A 20,844-nucleotide genomic window follows, 5' to 3' on the forward strand; every position below is an offset into this window, starting at 1 on the left:
TAAGAGCTCCTAAAATCCCTTTCTTACTATAAACTCTGTAGGCACAACTAAGACGTTTTCTCCCTTTTTTACTTACTTTCCACACGCTGATCCATGTTTACTAATCTATTAACTAGACAGATGTGCCACTGGTTTCTGAATAATTACTTTTGGAGGAAAAAAAAACATTGTTTACAGAAAGGTTTGAGAAATATTTTCTGTCTTTTTAATTAATAGCAATTTGCATCAGCCAGAAATTCCAAGTTCAGAGTTTTCTAACTTCTTCACTTCTATTTCCCTTCAGTTTCTTGTAGAATTTTGACCTCTCTGTCTTTTGCAGTTGATGATATTTAGATTTCAGAATGCACAAGAGGGTATTGTAATTCTCTGCAGGCAGCAAATCTCTAGACATTGATATGTGTGTCATTTCTCAAGACTCTCAGGCACAGCAATGCTGTAGTCTGGTAGCAGATTATGAGGATCTAAAACAACTTCCCTTTCTGATTATTTTTTAAGTAAATAAATATGTTTATTTTTGTGTTAGAGGTTGCCTGTAGATGAACATATGTATATATTGCATTTGGAAAATGAACAAAAATACTTAGTCGATTCCAGCAGCACTTGGAATGGTGGATTCATATGTGGAATATTGAATTAAAGGGAAAAAAAAAGCAAGCATCTGAGTATAAACATTGAAAACGGTGCAAAATGAAGAAAGCGGAGGTGGGGGTGCATAAAACAGACACTTGAGAAATTTTTCAAGCATGATTCTTTGTCTTCTTGAACTACGATTTAAAGGTTGCTTAGCAACAGTGGCAGTAACAGCTGGGACACCCTTGATCTTGTTGTGTAAACTATTAAAAATAGGTGATGGAAAGTGGCACCATGGAAACAATGACTACATTGAAGCAGGTGTCTGTAATGCTGCTTTTCAGTTTAATGTTGGAGGTGTAAATTATTACAAAAAGAAAACAAAATGACTGTATCTTTCATTTTCTTGGTCTTTGGTAACAGATATATTTCCTGCTTTTTATATTTTTCTTAGAATTTCCCAAGCATGTTGGCTCAGTAAATTGTTGCTATTTTAACTGATTACTTGATAATGTATTTAGATTTCCAAAACCATTTCAAAATGAAATAAATTCTAAAGCCATTTTCAAAAGATTCCGTTATTTAATAACCGAGTCCTTATGAAATCTAGATTCTAAGTCTCCACTTAAATATGCATCAACACGGTGTTATTTAACTGTCATTGTGCATACATCTTTTCAGGTCTCTCACTTATTAACGTTACTTTTCAAAGGCTGATTACCTTGTACTTGTTTATTTTAGATGGGTAGGAATCACCCTTGAATAATCCCTGGATCTTGTATATGTTTTGAATAATAACAATATAAAATATACTCCTGTTATCTGTTTCTCATGGATTTACTCTCTTATATTGATAAAGACAACAATAAACAATACCTCAGTTCTTCCTTTCAGATAGCTCTGTAGGATGCCAAACTCAATGATCTGGGCTGTCAGTGTAAACCTCAGTGCTGGTCAAAGTGGAGGGAGTGCCTTTCCAACCATGTCACCTAAATCAAGCTTTTCCTGCCCTTCAAGTCAAGTTGTTTTTCCAGATACTTAATTGATGCACCATTAAAAGGAACAAATGTTAAGAGATTTCTATTTAGAGCATTCATTAAATATTTAATAATTGGAAGGTCTGTAATACTATTTTTACTCTTATTTCACAGATAGGAGACTGAAGACCAGAAAGATATTAATCTTAGTGATGAACAGAGACTATAATTTGTTAGGTAATATATCTAATTAGGGACAAAACTGAGATTTGAACCAGAGCTCTTTCCACTGTATTAAGATGCTAAATTTAGCCCATGATAATTTTTGAACTGTGGCAAGATTTGATTATTATTGAATAATATTTCAGTGATAATATGTTTCGTGAGAATTTCTATTCATTTTAGTTTTGTGAACTCATGCATTGAGTCTCTTCATAAAATGCATAGAAATATATGACATATAAATAAAGACTATTATGAAAATTATATCCTGTTCAAACACAAGAGAATCCATTAGCACTAAATTGAAAATAAACAAAGCAGTGAGTGGTATCTCTCTGGTCTTCTGAATTCCAAGTTTGGAAGCAGGCAGATGTGGCTGGGAGTTTGGATTCTGCAGAACAATGGGAAAAATAATTCTTCTATATGAGATGGGTGTTTGGAGCCATCCAAAAAGTCTGCTAAAAAGAAATGGAAATGATAATTTCAGCAAAGTTACTAGATGGAATATTGCTACTTGAAATTCAGTAGTTTTCATTACAACACAATTTAAAAAATTAGCAACTGAAATAGAGTATATGAAAATCATATAGTTTTCAATAATAAAGCATAAGAATAGGGAGATAAATATAATATAATGTAAATATATTTCAAACCTGTGTAAAGAAAATGATCAAATATTACTGAAGACCATTAAAAAGTCATAAATAAGTGGACAGAAAATATGATTTTATCTGAAGTAAAGTTCAGTACTATAAAATTCCAAGTCTAAAATAATAGCCATAAATTAAATAGAATTCCAGTTAGCCGCTCAATAGGATTTTTCCTGGAACTTGACAAGCTGACATTACTAAATCATATAGAAGAGTAAATGATCACTAACTGCCAAGATAATTTTGGAAAAGGACGTGGTGTGTGTAATGACCCTGCCTTACCCAGTAGCTAGGGAATTCTGATTTGACTCTTTTATCAAGAAAAGTGCACTATCAGAAAAGTTATTTGATGGATGTATTTCTCAAATTAATTGATCTGAAAACTAGTCACTGAACCCATAATTGTATTTTTAAACTATTCATTGAAGTTGTCAGGGGAGTTAAATTTAAATACTTACACAGACTGGCTTGGCAAAATTTGTTAGCTGTCCTATTCTGTTGCTGTTTATTCCTGCTATATTTTAGAGAAGAATTTCAATGATCTTTTTTTCTAGACTAAATCTTATTTCAAAGGAAAAATTGGTAACAACAATGCATTCCTTCTGAATTGTTTTTGGAAAATGTTTGGGCATTATCCTCTCCTAACTGTGCAGTTGTTTCAGAGGAATCACTTTTGTTGTGTTACTGTTTTCCAAGGTAGCAGTCCTCTTCACTTGTGTAAATTTAAAGGGCATTTCCAACTGCTGCTCGTCTATTTCTCACGTAGGCAGAATCTCTGTTGTTTAAGTCACCTAAGGAAATCAGGCTGGTCCTTTCTGATTAACCCTTTATGAATCTATGATTCATTTGATATTTTAATATAAATAATGGAGTGTTTATTACTGAACTAATTATTTAATTCATCTAAGCTAAATTTATTTGTCTTCTAAAAGAGTCATCTCCATGGAACCATGTTCTAATGTGCAAAATATGTAATGAAAAGTAACAAGTAAAAGAGAGAGATTGTGTCTTTCATTGTTACAAATGTGTTTTAAAAATATCAGTGGCTCCTGTGATGGTCCACACATCCAGGTTGAATTTTTTCTTAGGTTTTAACTACTATCAAATTGCTTAATTAAATGTTCAAGCAAAAATTCAAATTTTGGAGGGGGAATATTTTAGTTGTACGTAGTTGATGTAGAAATCTACCTTTGTGGGTGAATCCTTTGTTACCTGGTTTCGAGAACCAGATTGGCTTGCTTTAAATCCTTGCTCCACCACTTATTAGCTGTGTGACATTGGGAAAATTTTTATTCTTCCATTCTCTCATTGGTAACAGGAATGATAATAATAGTAACTGCTTTACATGGTTCCTATGAGGGTTAAATGAGTTAGTAGGCATGAGCCTCCTAGAAGGAGTGTCTGGCACAGCCAGCACTAGCTGGGTGTCAGCTGTGATGATCTGGTTGACTGAGTTGATGATCCCACTCAGGCTCCAGGCATTTGGTTCAGAGGCACTTGAGATTTTTAGGATAAACAAATGAAGCCTAATGAAACAAAATCAGAACTTCTCTGTGGTCCAGATTCCAAATATTTATTTTATTGAAAAGGAGAACTCATCTTAGTCCAAAATACATGAATACATTTTAGTCATGCCAAAGAAACCATTTTAAATTTAGCTTTTACCCTTTTAATTTGCTTAAAAGTCTATTGCTAATTTACATCAATTTTTTATCACTGGAAAATTTCTAAACACATGTCAGCAGAAAATATATACACACATATGAGTATATGTTTATAATTGTGTTTAGCTACACTCATGCCTCTAATATTTACACCAAGCTAATTATTGGTAAACATACATACAAAATATTTTATGTATATATTTGTAAAAAGGATGCTAAGAGAAAAAAATGCTATGTTTATATCTGATTTTTTTAAAGTAAAATTTTATGTGGAATTGCTACAGCCTGAAAGTTTGTATTCCCCCCAAATTCAAATGTTGAAATCAAATGCTCAGAGTGATAGTATTAGAGGGTGGGTCCTCTGGGAGGTGATTAGGTCATGAAGGTAGAGTCTTCATGAATGGAATTAGTGCCTTTATGAAAGAGACCAGAGAAAGCTCCCTTGCCTCTTCAGTCACATGAGATGACAGCTAGAAGGCAGCCATTTGTGATCCAGTAAGCAGGTACTCATCAGACATAGAATAGGACGATGTGGGCGCTCTGATCTTGGATTTCTCAGTCTCCAGAGCTGTGAGAAATACATTTCTGTTGTTATAAGCCCACACAGTCTGTGGTATTTTGTCACAGCAGTGCAAATGGGCTAAGACAGGAATAATTTTAGATTTAGAGGAAACTACAGCAAAGATAGTCAAAGAGTTTCCATATCCCTTCACCTAGTTTCCCTAATGTCAACTTCTTACATAACAATAACTGAAACTAAGAAGGTAGCATTGGTATATTGCTATTAACTAGCCTATCGGCTTTATTTGAATTTTGTGTTTTTCTACCAATGTCTTTTTTTCTGTTCGAAGATCCTAGCTAGGAACTCACACTGCATTTAGTCCTTGTTTCTCCTTCGTCTCCTCAGATCTGTGACAGTTTCTCAGTTTTATTTTGTTTTCCTTTATAACTGGCAGTTTTGAAGAGTTCCGGCCAGGTATTCTGTAGAATTTCCTAGCTCCAGATGATATTTATCTGACTGTTGATACCATCAGTGCTTTTTATTTTCTTTCCAGCCTCTTTTGATTGTCTCTCTTGTATTTTAGTAATGAACTATCATTAAAACATGTAACTCTTGGAGTCATAATCTTGGCCAGACATCTCACTGCATGTCACAATGTCTTAGATCACCTTTGTTCTCTGGCTGTTCCTGTGGCATCCAGCTACATGCAGGGATAAGCAGTAGCCTCACAGCACCTCAACTTGGTCATGCTCTATTTCTTAGGGCTTCTGTACTGCACGTGGGGAGTCTGCCAAGCTTGCTTGGCTATACTGGCACTCGTGCACAGCCTCACCCATACTTAACCAATTCGGGACAGGGTATACGATGGGTATAAAACTCCCATCTTTCATGTTTCAGGCAGAAACTTCTCAAGTGTATTCTGTCTGAGTGCTTCATTATATTGTGTCCTACCCTATCTTATCCATCCTATCCTATCCTATCCTATGCCGTGTTTATAGAAGGTTCAAGCCTGATGGACCAGAGTGGAAACCAGTTCAGAAAACACTCTTGGTTTGACTTTTTGTTCTATACATTACTCTTTCCAGTTCTCTGCGTCCAGTTTCCTTGCTACAGGCCTTTTTTTTTTTTCCTTCTGGGGTGTAGAGGTAGCAATCCACGCTTTGACACAGTAAAATAGAATAATGATTAAACTGCGTGTGAGTTCATCAGACATTATCAATAGTATTGTTGGTCAGTACTCATGTTATTTTTTCTAACATTTACTGCATCTGTTATGTAGATATAGGAGGATATATGGGAACAAGAAAAAAAAATGTCTGATGCCTTTTAACTTTATTCCCTTAAAGACTTACTTAGGAAACTGGAAAGATGAGGAATTTGACCAATGAAATTAATTAAGCACAATGAAGTCTCTTGGGCCCATAAAATTAGATAAAGTGAATTTGGAAGAAAAAAATCTCAGAAGACATATTTATCTAAATTTTGAGCACTAAAATTAATCCACAAGGACAGAAAAACTGTAGATTAGGAAGACTGGTCTTCAATCTCTATTGTATTTTGTATTTGCAGTATGAGACTGTTGGAGGAAATGGGGTCATAACAAAATATTCTGTCAGACACAGTCAACTTTGTCTTTTGCAATTGGAAGAACGAAGCAGTGGCACAAATAGGGATATATGTTGGAGCTTAGGTAAGTGATAGACAATTCTGAAGTATTTCCTATGCAAAAGAAAGTAACAAATGAGGGGCGGGACTTTTGCCATTATAATGATATCCAGTGCTCTTTCATTCATGGAAAACAACTTCCATACTCTGAATAAGGCACTGTGCTAGGTCCTGGGTAGTTAAGGGTAGACAAAACACATGTGGTCATTGAGATCATAAGCATACAATTGGCGAGGAAAGTGTATATTAAACAATTGCAAAATCAAATAAGCAATACGTATAAAATATGATACATGGATGAAGGAAACCATTGGTGTACTATAAAACAGGGAAATCTGCCTTGGTTCTTAAGCGTTAAGATTCAAGCTGGTATCTGAAGAATAGTTGATTTCTCCAGGGAAAAACAAGACAAGGACCCCTGAAAATGAATAAAGGGAAAGCTGAGAAGTAAAGAGACACTGGAAAACATCCTTTTGTAATGAGTGGTTAGTAGAAATACTATATAATTGCTGGAAAGTGTTGAGTTTATTCCAGATTGCTGAGATCTTTGGTGTTTTGTTTGATCGATAATAAATTTTGATCCCTTTGATAGAATGAGATGGTACATTTGCCGTGAAGAAAAGGAAACAGCAAATACTAGAAGTGCAAATATATCTGTTAAATCCAATGATTGAAAAAAATAAGTTTGCACAAGATACTGGAGTTGTTTTGCTTAAGGAAAAGCAAACTTTTATAATAAGATTTATGTATCAATTAGCTTTGCCTCTGTAGAAGCTCCACTACAGTAGAGTAGCTTATTGAATATTTGTAATATAAATATGATAAATATTCAGCAAAAGTTGTGTAAAATTTAGTAATTTTAAAAAATACACAGTTTTTCTTCAGTGTGTAGCTTTCAGAAAGTGAAACACTATAGCAGAGTATTTATCCCATGATTTATATTTCTATTAAGAATATTTATATATTCATCCATAAAGGCACACTTCCCATTAATATATTTGAAAGAATGGTTTGAGTTTTTACCTATTCAGAGTTATCCATTTGATATGGCCTCTGTAAGTTTTGTATTAAATTATTAAGTTAAATTATGTATATATATATATAATTTGGATTATTTGCTAATTTTATCACCTGCTCTAGAATGTGAGCTCTAAAGTTGTAACCTTATCTATTTTGTTCAATGCATCTCTCTACTATCTTTAATAGAACTTTATAAATATCTATTGAAGAAATAAATGAAAACATTACTTTTTAAGATTTGAAATTGATTTAACAATAAATTATTCACAAATAGAATCAAATATAAGTGCACATTTTAGCTTCAAAACAAATTCAATTTCAAAATTATGTTGGGAAAGAATGTGTACTTGTGACTTCAGAAAGGGTGCTTCATTTCCTGTTACACAGTTAAAGAAACCAAAGTTTGAAGACAAATGACCACCTTAAGGTCATTCAGCTTTAAGTGGTAGGGTTAGGAGTGGAGTAGCCAGAGTATTGTGTCATAGAGTAGGGTTCTTTCTATTTTTGATTCATCTTCATTCTGTGAATTGAATTTATGTGGATTCCTGTGCAAACTGATATAAGAAAACTGCTGATTGTTTTCCTCAAGTAGATTTGAGGCTAGTTATTCTTTTATGCTTTCCCTTCTATGCTGCTTTTCCTAATTCATGAAGTTGTTGCATATTTAAGTTGTAATTATTATAATTATTCTTCTCCTCTGAACTATCGTTACTATTCCCTTGATGACTGTTTCTTAATCAACAGGATGAGGCTTGTCTAAAAAACTTCGCTTCTTGACAATATTGTTAGGTTCTCAGTGGGGTGCATTACAGGGCTAAAATTGCAGGCTTTGGACCCAGACTGCACGGATCCCACTCCTGGCTCTGGTTGTGCAACTTTCAGCAAATTATTAACCTATTTGAGCCTCAGGTAAAAGTAAGATAATAATAGTATATAGCTCACATGATTGTGATATGGACTACGTAAGATAATTCATCCTGAGAACTAGAAGAATTTCTGATGTGTAATAAGCACTACACATAATGTTAGGAATTAATAATTTAATTCCTCAGGAATACTTCTCTGTTCTTCCAGCAAATAACTGTACTGTAAACTCTCAGAGCATAATATAGCTCTCTTTTATAACACATATAATACTTTCACATTTATTTGGAGAATTTTTGTTAAGTTTTGGACACTTTTAATACTATAGTCTCCACAAGATTACTATGGCTTTTTGTCCTTTTTTTTTTTCTTTGCTTATCATTACATACATGATAGCCATCACAATGCCCACCACATAGTACATGCTCATTATATAAGTGGTGAATTAAGAAGTGAATGGAAGGATAGATGAGTGAATGAATGAATGGATGGGTGAACTTACATATTTGGTAGCATACTGTAATTGCACTGTTTTCCCTATTCCATCTTACTAAGGCCAGCTTGTGCTGTACAAAGTGTCAATTACTCCCTTTCCCTTTCCTGGTCTCACCCTACTTCTATTGTTCTGAATTTATTGTATTCAAATTCAGTTAAGAGTAAAAGGATGAATATTTTTTAATATTTTGATGTAGCTTTGAATCACAAATATGCACAATTTACATTCTCTCTAGAATCCAGTGCAAATGATATTTGATAAAAGCATATTCAATGAAGGCAATAAAAGCTATTTTTTCTTTGATCATTATAAACACAAGGAACCTTGGTGCTACTGAATCTATTCCTCAGAAATACTTTTTAGTAAGTTGAGAGAAGATGTTCTCAGGGGACATTAATTTAATTGTAGACCAAAGCTTAATTTTCAGACTTAAAGATGAGAAAATATACATTTCCTTTCTTTTATTTATTTATGGCTGAATGGAATTCCTTAGGTTGAGTCATATTTCAATCAATTCTTAATAGGCTTTTAAAATCATTGTGTGTTTCTTGGTAGGTAGAAGTCCTTATGGATGTACTCTATTTTGAAAATCTAAAAATAAAATAAACAATGTGACATCATTAGGCAGGTATTAATTGCTTTTTCTAGTTGAACAATAGTAAATACATGTGTCCTTTTAAAACTGAAGAAATGCATACTCAGTATTTAAACTTAACTACCCATATAATCTTAAATAGAATTAGTATGAAAATAGAAATGAACTGGATAATTTCCTTAAGCTATTTTAAAAAGTAGCATTTAAAACCCTCAAAGATTTTTTTTCCACAGAGAATTCATACATCAAAAACTTTAATATATTTTGGAATGGGAGTAATGGAAACATTTTAACTCCAAAATTATCTACAGATATTTATGATTCTTATTATAAAAGAAAATATATTTGGATTTATTCAATTTAAAACATTAGAATAATAAATTGTAGAAGTCAACCAGTAAAATAGATCAACCTGGTCGGTAATTCCTAATTTTTGTTGAGATACCGAGCACTGTGAAATAGAGACTCAGCAACTGTCCTAAACAACTGACTACAAAAAGAATAGGCATTAGGAGGATTTTACTTAGTAAAGCTTTTAAATGTTATCAGTTTTCTTTTCTCCAAGTAAAAATTTTCAAGGCACTATGGTTTTACTCAAAGTTCTTTGAAATTCTAAGGGGCCATGTATTACCAATTTTATTTAAATTGAGAATTAAGATTATTCCAGATTATGGTAAAATAATTTGGGCTTACCTGTTCATTTTATCTGGCCAACATTGCTGTTAACAACAAAGTACAGAATGATTAATAGAACAGTCTAAAATATTTAAAGACCAACTTTATTAATACAAATGAGAAAAGCATAAATAAAGATTAAAAAAATAAAATTCAATTGTTTACTAAAATAATTATTCATATCTTTTAGATTTCAATAATAAAGATCTTCTTTTTGTCCAGAGCATTTCCATCATAGGATATATATGACTCCATCTTAATTATTTTTGCTTATTCTTAATAACATGTGACATACGGATTTTTCAAAACTTATTTAACTATTATACTGAATGACACTCCTGCAGCTTTAGAATAGAAGGATATTTCTTTCGTATGTTTATCAGCAAACTTGCTTTCATATGCAAGTAGGAGAAAAACGAGTACAAATTAGGAAAATTTATTTTCTCGTATAACTAGAAGCTCAGATATGCAGATTAACTGCATGATTCAATTAGTGCTCAGGCTTCATTCCTCTGGATTTTTCATGACTTATCTTCCTTGTGGCTTTCATCATGGAGCCATGATTCCTGACAACTACTGGAAGAAGACACATCATTATTTATGTCCAATAGGGCATCACCTTCAAAAATTCCTCACTCTAACCCAAAGTAGCTGCCCTTCAGGTTTGAATAGAGTCAGCTTCCCCTAATTCACATCACTTGCATAGAAGATTAGATATTGGAACAAGTATGTGATTCTCCTAGGAAGGATGATTGTGTGGGTAAAATCTAGAGAAGCATCCCACATAGGCCTGAACAGCAACAGGAGCTGCAGCAACAATGATGACAGCCTCAACCATGTCATCATCATTATGATAAAACTGTTTGGTTAAGTAGAAAATATAGGGCTGAATATTGTAATATTACCATTATCCTGTTAGAAACCGGATGGTGTACAATATTGAAACTAGCATTTAGCATTGTTCTAGAAGTGCAAAGTAATATAATAAAATGTAAAATGAAAGTTAGTTAAACTATTTAAGAGAGGAGACAAATGCAGTCATGAAATGAAAGTTAAAATGACCCATGGAATTCTGAATATTCAGGGCAGTGATCTTCGTCTGGTCTTCACCCTTTCATTGTAGAGTCCACACCTCCACCTGCCCCCAGATCCTCTGTTCTCTAAGCTGACACTAGGGAACTGCAAGTGGACTTTTAGTGCACTTAGAGCTTCTGTTAACTTGACCCTTCCCGATACTTCACATATCCATTGGCTGAAGTAGAAATAGTCCACTCAGTTCAGTGGGTTCCTGTATTTTAAAGTTTGTCATCTCACACAGAGAAATAAAAAATGGCCCGCCACATCAAAAGCATTGCTTTTGAAGAACCCACATCTCACAGCCCCACACTCATATGCATTGATAATTATGAAAGAACCATGGGTTATTTTTGGAACTTGGAACTGCCATAATATCCTATAACTCTAAACATTCTTCCTCCTGAATAACGTGGATCAGGCCCCAGGGAAAGGCTTCTTCATATTTCTTGCCTATCTTAGAAACAAATTGCAACGTCATCTAAATGCTATGAAGTTTTGTGGATGATGCCTCCGGGAATCTTGATTATGGATGCTGACGTGAAATGCAGGAAGAATTTGAAAAGCAGAATTGCTTATGTGAGAAAAAAGATTAATTAACTTTCAAATCTTCTACTCAGCAAGAATGCAGTGGAGTCTTGTGTAAGGAAGTATTATTTCCAAATAGTGATGAACAATTATTTTCTTATGCTGTTCTGTTCCACTTATGGTGATAGAGGTAGTCACAAATTAATGAATTATTTGCAAATTAGTAAATGATTTCCAATAATTTGTAGATAAGAATTCTTTCACAATATTAAGTATTTCATATTACGCACATTTATATACAGGAATCTAGATGAAACATCTGTAAAGCATGATTCTGATTCTTTCTATTGACAGCTAGATGATTATCACCTGCTAGAAATGGTAATGTTTATAAATATATTCCATACTTTTGAAATAAAATATTTAAAAAAATTTAAAACCATTTTTATTAAATGATTTTGACTTATAATTTTTATTCCTGATTTGTTTTTTCATCAGTCTTAATGGATAGTTTTAATATATTCAAAAATAGTTTTTGAAAGTATCTGAAATGTATTTTTAAAGTTTTACGTTGTCACAATTTACATTTTTGTGGAAGTATGTTGCTTTAGTCTGCTTGGACAGCTATTTAAAAATACCATAGACTGGTTGGTTAAACAACAGAAATGTATTTTCTCATAGTTCTGGAAGTTGGAAGTTCAATGTCAGAGTGTCAGCAGAGTCTGGTCTTTGTGAGATCTCTCTTCCTGACTTGCAGACAAGCTGCCTTTCAGCTGTTTCCTTATGTTGCCTTTTCTTCAGTAAATGCTTATGGAGGGAGAGTGAGAGGTCTCTTCATACAAGACTACTAATTATATCAGATTAGGAGATGACTTTTATGACCTAATTTAACCTTAATAACTTCCTAAAAGCTTCATCTTCAAATACAGTCATTGAAGGCTAGGGCTTCAACACATGAATTTTAACAGGGACAATTCTGTCACTAGTATATATTACTTCAGTCACTTTTGTTAGTAGTCACAGAACTTATGTGAATGTTTGATTAGAAAAGCATGAGTAGTGATTTTTCTGGAATGAGGAAAATAAATTTATTGAAATTAATAATACAACAATGAAAGATATCTTCATTCTATTAATCATGCAAATATTATGTGCCATCAACTGAACAAAATCACAGAAAATAATTACGTTCTCTCATCTTTTTTTTAAAAAAGTTATTTATTTATTTAGAAGGAAATACTTTTTTTTTACTTGTTTATTTTTAATGGACGTGCTGGGATTTGAACCCAGGACCTTGTGCACTCTAGGTACACACTCTGCCACTGAGCTATACCCTCACCCCTTTTCATCATCTGTGATATTTTATCAACTTTTGGTCATTTTAAGACATTCTACATATTTTATCATATTGAAAATGTATTTGTAAAGATAAGAAGATAGAAGGCAATTTATTAATAGCTTGTGAGCATGATTTAAACATTAAAAATATTTAGACATATCATATGAAGGCTTCCATCTGCACTATTTTCCTGTTAATTACAACACTGAGTGGCCCTCACTTCACCTACACCCAGTAAACTGGACCCTTTTAAAATTGAAGTCTGCACACACCACGCTACCAGCAGAGATGTTGAACATGGCTAAAGGAAATTACAACTCATGTTGATTTTTTTCACATTAAATTGTGACCACAAGCATTAAGCAGGTCCTTGGTGCTGACAAACACAGTGGTTCCCTTGTTAACTTACTAACCACTTTCATTGATGACTGTCATTCATCATTTTCTTCAGACCTCCAGCTCCATGTCTCTTATTATGAGCATCAACTGATAATCTTTCTTCTTACTTCACTGATAGGAAATTCTGTATTCCTTTACATTCTGCATCCTTCTCCCACCCATCATCATATCAACAAATGTTCATCTGTATTCATATACACTTCTTATCCTCGTTTTTTTTTCAAGTAAATTAAGATGAACTCCTTCATTCGTACACATGATTGTATCCTTTCATGATTACTCACTTCTGAGTTATTCCTGCTCTCTCACAAACCAACATTTTTTTGCTCTCTTCTGAATATTTCCATCACCATAGCAACCAAGCATGATTTCTCCCATCCTAAAATAAATATGCCCCTGTGCTCACATCTCCCTCCAGTGACCGTTCTGTCTTTCTGTTGCATACTATAGCAAAACTCTTTGAAAGGATTTTCCATATGTTCAGCCTCCATTTCTGATTTTTCGAGCATCCTTTGACCTTAGTTGCTCGAGGCTCTTATCTCAAGAGCTAATTGACATTGTTCTTCTCGAAGCCTAGGCAACATTTTGCTAGTCTTAGTTGCAGCAATACAAAATTGACCCCTCACGACTCCCTGACATACATCTTTCTTTTGGTCTTCACACCAACATTCTTTCTTTGACTACCATTCAATAGCTCTACTTAATCTAGAGAAAACAAAGTCCAAAGTTTTTATAAGTATTTACTAGTACCTGTGAGATTTAATCATTCTTCTAATTCCCTGACCTTATATGTTTTTATTTTCCCCAATTCACAGGGTTCTATATGATCTCTTTTCTATTTCTGGAATACATCTATCAGCTGGCTACAATTTCAGAGTCACTCAGTTATTGTTCATTCTGCATGGAAATTATCTCTAGATGAAATCTGCATAACCCACACCATTACTGCCTTTAATCTCTATTAAATTCTTAACTTATTAGAATTGTTTTCCCTAATAAGCTTATCAGAAAGCATTTCTGACAGGTCCCTTTGTCTGCATACCCTGCTATATTTTTATTTTCTTCCTAGAATGAACACTCCCTGCCATCTCATTTTTGTTTTTTAGATTTTCTTACGTTTATATCCTGCTAGAATTTATGTTCTAGTATGTCACTACATTTTTGAATAAATGTGTGAATGAATACATATTTGAAATCAGCATACTCTTAGACAACCCAAAAGTATTAACTTAACATTTTAGGAAGTTACATTATAATTGAAAAAATGTCCACCAGGATGTAGGGGAGATACCAGGATGACATACAGAAGATGACAAATGAGTCTAACTGTACTACAGATGTTTGATATGACTATACTGAAGGGGATGAAAACAAACAAACAAAAAACACAAAAAAGGAGTTTATCTGTGTAATTTTGGAAAACATGTTTGACTGGAAACTGTAAAGCTAAAGATAAAAGGATCCATTTGTAAACACTGTACTCTACTTGGTACATCTGTATTTTGTGGAGGTATGGGCTAACAAATCTGAAACCATGTGCATGTGTATTAGAGTTGAACAAATAAGTAAACAGAGAGAACTCTAATGAATATGTGTTTAGCTTAATATGCATATAGAAATAATAAGGTACTGAAACAATTATAGATATGTGTGTATATATCGATTAGTGTACATACATATTCTCTGACCATGGAGAGGTCCTGGTAGCCGTGGCGTCCCAGGAGCAACAAGCACACCAGTGCCCAGATCTTGGTTTCTAAATTACATTCTCCAATAAAAGGAACTAGAACAACTTGGGAAAAAATTACACATTCTGGGACTGGGACAAGGGAAATACAAGATTAGTGCTGAGCATCATATAGTCTGAGAAAGTAAGAGAGTGCTCAAACAACAACAACAGCAACACCAATGTGTGATTAGAAAAGGGACAGAGGGCATAACATAAAAGTGTTCTCAATGGCCAAAATGAACAAAACATTGAGCAAAAAATATAATGTATATTGGACTGTAACCCAGTGTATAAAATAAATATACATACGTCTATATTGATACAGTTATATGATTGAATAAATAAATAAATATGAAAGAAGACACAAATCTTCCTTAGAGAATTATTCTAATAATATACTTAGATAGTCTCCATCTGGAAGGTAGAGCTTAATCAACTCCCAAGACATGTACAAGTGAGGTGAATAAACTTAAGTGATTCACTTCAAAAGGATACAGAATGATAAAAATAGTAACTTCATTCATAGTAGAGAAATTTGTAAAATACTATCTTAACCAACTGATGATGTTTTATTTCACCTGTGAGGCCATGTGGACATCACGTAACCCCAAAAATAATTTAATGAGAAGCACACATTATCTCAGTGCTTTTCCTTCCAGAAACTCACAACCTAAGTGTAATCAAGATAAAAGACATTAGACAAACTCAAGTTGAAAGATAGTCCACAAACACACGCACACACACACACAACTGACTAGTAGTTTTTAAAACTGTCAAGGTTATGAAACATAAGGGAAAACCAAGACACCATCACAGCTAAATGCAAATGGGTTAAGCTGGATTGGATCATGGAACACAAAGAAAAAATTACTGGAAAACTGATTATACATGGATAAACCTGGCTTAATTAGCAGTAATGTACCAATGTTGATTTCATAATTTCATAGTTTCCACAAGTGTACCATGAACATGTAAGATACTAACAGGAAAAAAATTTGTGAAGGGGTATATGACAACTATTTGCACTAACTTGGCAACTTTCATGTATATAGAAAATTATTTCAAAGTATAAAGATTATTAAAAATAATAATTTAATGTAAGATTAAATAAAACTATTCAAATCAATGATCAAATTTGGAAATTAGAAAAAATCAGTGCATTAAATAAAAATAATTGGAAGTAAATAAATAATAAAGGTGAGTAAAAATGATCTAGAAAATAGGAAAAATAAGGCATATCCATGAAATCAAAAGGTGGGTGTGAAAAAATCAATAAGGTTTATAAACCTCTAGGTAGACTTATCAAGATGCAGTAGAATTAAATAGATTCAAGAAATAGACTGAGACAGTCAATTGATTTTGGTAACGGTACACAAGTAATTCAATGGAGGAAAGAATCTTTTCAAAATAAGGTAATGTAACAGTTGTGCCTCCATATGAGAAATAAACTCAACTCTGACCCCACAGCATACCCCCAAATTTATTTGAAATTGATCACAAAAACTAAACTTGTAAAAATTCTAGAATAAAACCATTTTGGAAATAGTTTGGCAATTTCTCATTATGGTAAACATTTAATTACCATATGACCCAGCATTTCCAATCCTAGATATTTATCCAAGATAAACGAAACTGTATATCTGTACAGACTTATATATAAATGATCAAAGAAACTTAACACATAATAGTTGAAAACGGAAACACCCAATTGACCATTAACCAGAGGAAAGATAAATAAATTGTGATACATCCATAAAATAAAATACTAATCATTAATCAGAATGCATGAGCTATTGATCCTTGCAAAAACTAGATGACTATCAAAATGATTATACTGAGTTGAATAAATCAGGCAGAAAACTGCATACTGTATGATTAAATATATATGAAATATGTGATGTTATATTAAAATGTAGAAATAACTAATTTAATCTTTAATTGGAGAAATCCAATCAGTGTTTGTTTAGCATCAGTAAATTGGTTTATTGTGAAGCTGTGGGAGGAATACTTGGATTTTAGAGATCTAGTTAATCTATTAACCAACTAAACCTAATTAATTAAGTCTAATTATAGAGATTTTCATGTTCAATTTAAGTTTATTTATATTATACTTTATTTTAAAAATTACCACAATAAATTGTGCTACACATGCAAAGAACTTATGTGAGGTTTGTTTGTGAAGGTCATTGTATTTGGGTGTTATCAAGGAGACAAATTTACAAATTTGTGACCTCACAGTGCTAAACAAGTCTAGGATGCGTGAGTTAGTGACATCATCCATAAATGGAACTAATTCGAGCAGGAGTGGGAGCTCAGAGTCAGGTCTTCAGGCAAAAATTCTCCCTTCTTAAATGTCATGGGTGATTGTGTGGCCTTCGGGGAGCTCACCATACATATGGTACAGAATGAATCAATTTTATTCAGGCTCAATTACATTAGAAAAAAGAAACCCAGTGGCAGTAGTATTCTCTATACACAAATTAAACTCCCCAATTTCACTACTTAATTAGTAAACCTTTTATCTATTTTTGTAAAAAATACTCAGTTTTGTGAGGGATGCTAACTTGACACAACATTGTGTATTGTTACTCTGTGTCATTTACATTGTTAAATTTGTATTTATTTATGTTTTCTACATACTCAACAATATTCATGTATTTTTGTAAAGGAGCAAACATTTTGTTATTTATTATTGAAAAATATCTTAAGAAAATTACATTCATCACTAGTTTTGCTTGAAAATGCAAAGCATACATTGTGGAATGCATCAAATCAATTGAATATAAAATGTGTAAGCAAAATCTTTTCTGTGATTAACAAGTAGACTAGATGTGGTTTAGTAAATGAAAAGATTCTGTAAATTGATATACGATCAATTCCAAGTTCTACCACCCCAGATGAGAACATACTGATTCGTTAAACATTTATTGAATGCCTACTATGCTCTAGGCTCTGTAGATATGGAAAAACTGCTCTTAATATATTTCCTTTTCTTTACAATGAATGTATATCTCTGATTTACCCAAAGGATAAACTGCTGCAGTTTGCATTCTTAATCTAGTGCCGCATTTATATTAGAATAATTCTTAGATGTAATTTGTGTGAACTAGGAGATGAATTCCTTAAACAGTTGGTTCTCATTTATCTTATTCTAGTAATGTGTAAATTAATAAGAAACTTAGACTACACTGTTCTAAATTCTTTCAAATCTTTCTCCCCAAAGTGTACTTGAGGAGCAGTGTACTTCACAGTTTCATGTTATTTTTTTCAATAACATACTATTTTAATATCATTTACAACATTTGAAACTGTATTTGATCCCTGACTACCATTTAAAATTATTTCTACTTGTGTTTACTTTAAGATTCATAAATATTCATAAACATGTAAATTAATTTTAAGCAAATATCTGATTTACAGACTATTCCTTTTCAACTAACTCCTAGAACTGAGTCTTTTGACAAGACAAAAATATTTTTCATTACACCTTACAGTTCTAGTGTACCATGTTGTATTCGTTTTTATTGATGCCATGACAAATTACCATAAACTAAGTGGTTTAATACAACAAAATTTTATTGTTTATTACCTTAGAGTTCTGAAGCCAGAAGTCCAAAATGGGTCTCTCTAAGCTAAAGTCAAGTATCAGCAGAGCTGCTATATAAGGTAACATATTTACTGGTTCCAGAGTATAGGGGATGGACATTTTGGGGAGTCCATTATTCTGCCTACTATACACACAAATGTAAATCATTTTAAAAGTCCACATTGGGAGAAAATATTTGCACAACACGTAACTGACAAAAGATTAGTATTCAAATTTTACAAAGAACTCTTAAAACAAAATTATAAGGAAACAAACAACCCAACTGAACAAATGGGCCTTAATGGACACCTCACCAAAGAAGATACACAGATGGCAAATAAACCTACGAAAAGATATTCAACAGCCTACTTCATTAGGGAATGGCAAATTTTAACAATTACATTCCACTACATACATATTAGAATGTCCAAAATCCAAAGCACTGACATCATCAAATGCTGGTGAGGATGTGAAGCAAAAGAAATCTCATTCATTGCTGGTTTGAATGCCAAATGCTACAGCTACTTTGGAAGACAGTTTAGCAGTTTCTTAACAAAGCCAAACATACTCTTAACTTCTGATCCAGCAATCACACTCCTTGGTATTTACCCAAATGAGTTGAAAATGTATCTTCACAAAAAACAGCAATGAATGTTCATAACAGCTTTGTTCATAATTGCCCAAACTTGGAAGCAACCAAGATGTCTTTCAGTAGGTGAATGAATAAACTATGGTACGACCATGTAATGGAATATTATTCAGCAATAAAAACAGATATGAGTTATCAAACCACAAAAAGACATGGAGAAACCTTAAATGCACACTGTCAGGTGGGAAAAAGCCAGTCTGAAATGGCTACAAACTGAATTATTCCACGTACATGACATTCAGGAAAGGGCAGAACTGTGAGGATGATATAAAGATCAGTGGTTTCCAGGAGTGTCAAGAGAGAAAGGGGAAAGATGAGTAGGTGGAGCACAGGGGAATTTTAGGGCAGTGAAAATTCTGTGTGATATTCTAATGGTATATGCATGTCATTATGTATTTGTCAGATCCATAGGAGGTATAACACCAAAGTGAATTCTAATGTAATCTATGGATTTAGTTAATTATATATCAATATTGGCTCATCACTTTTAACAAAAAATTACTACACTAATGCAAGATGGAAGTGACGGGGCATAAGGGGTATATGGGAACTCTGTACTTTCTGCTCAATTTTTCTGTAACCCTAAAACTGCTCAAAATATAAGATCTAAGATTTAAAAATGAAATTGTAAAAAGCATTCTAAAAATATTAGTAAGTTAAAAACACAAGGTAAAAATTACAGAGTCTTTTTCAGGAGACTACTTATTTTCACCCACATTTTGTGGTAGAGAAATCTTTCTCACAGTTATCTGATCATGAATATCACCTGATATGTTTGAAAAAGATAAAGTATTGTTTATCCATCTCAAGTCTGCCAAATCAGATTCTATCTTGCAGAGTCCTATAATTTTATAAGATGTCCACACATGATTAATATGATTGAACAAATTTTAGAAATTGCTGGGAGGAAATTTTCTAATGTCTGTAAGTCAGTAACTTCTATGCTCTTCCAAAAAAATTTTTCATAAAGATCAGAAAGTCAAAGGAACTTAAATATGTAGATGTAAATGTGAAAAATTACTATGGATAGACATTAGAAAGCATTAAAATTTTAGCTGGGGTTCTTATTCACCAAAAATTTCTTTGTTTTCCATTCTATGCATGTAACAGGATAATACGTTCCTAACACTTTTAAGTTAGGTACGGCTCTGTGACCTATTTTGGCCAAAAGTTTTTAATTGTAAGGGATGTGTGCCAGGACCATGTAAGAGCTTTGAAAGTCAGTGGGAGATTTGCCATTTAATCTTTTTACTACTTTAGAAATTGTATCAGTTGTATACAAGGTTGAGCTGAGTAGGCATAATAAGCAGATAACCTTTCTGAATATAGCAGGAATGAAAAATAAACTGTATTTTGTGAAGCCACTGTGATTTAGAGTTGTTAATTAGTGTAACATAACTTTGGCTAATGTAATTAATTCAGAATTTGGTACCAAGAGTGAGCTGCTTTCATAAAAACAACAGAAAACAGAAAACAAAAACAGAAACAAACCCTGAAAGATGTAGTGGTACTGGCTTACATAGTGAGTAATGAGTGGTGAAGCATCTGTTATTTAAATCTGAATAGATAGTGATCGATATTCTGCAGTGGGCAAAACATTTGGTAAAACTGTAGCCTAAGATCATTTGGAAGGCTGTTCG

The sequence above is a fragment of the Camelus dromedarius genome, chromosome 6 (assembly GCF_036321535.1).
Source record: "Camelus dromedarius isolate mCamDro1 chromosome 6, mCamDro1.pat, whole genome shotgun sequence".
NCBI lineage: Eukaryota > Metazoa > Chordata > Mammalia > Artiodactyla > Camelidae > Camelus > Camelus dromedarius.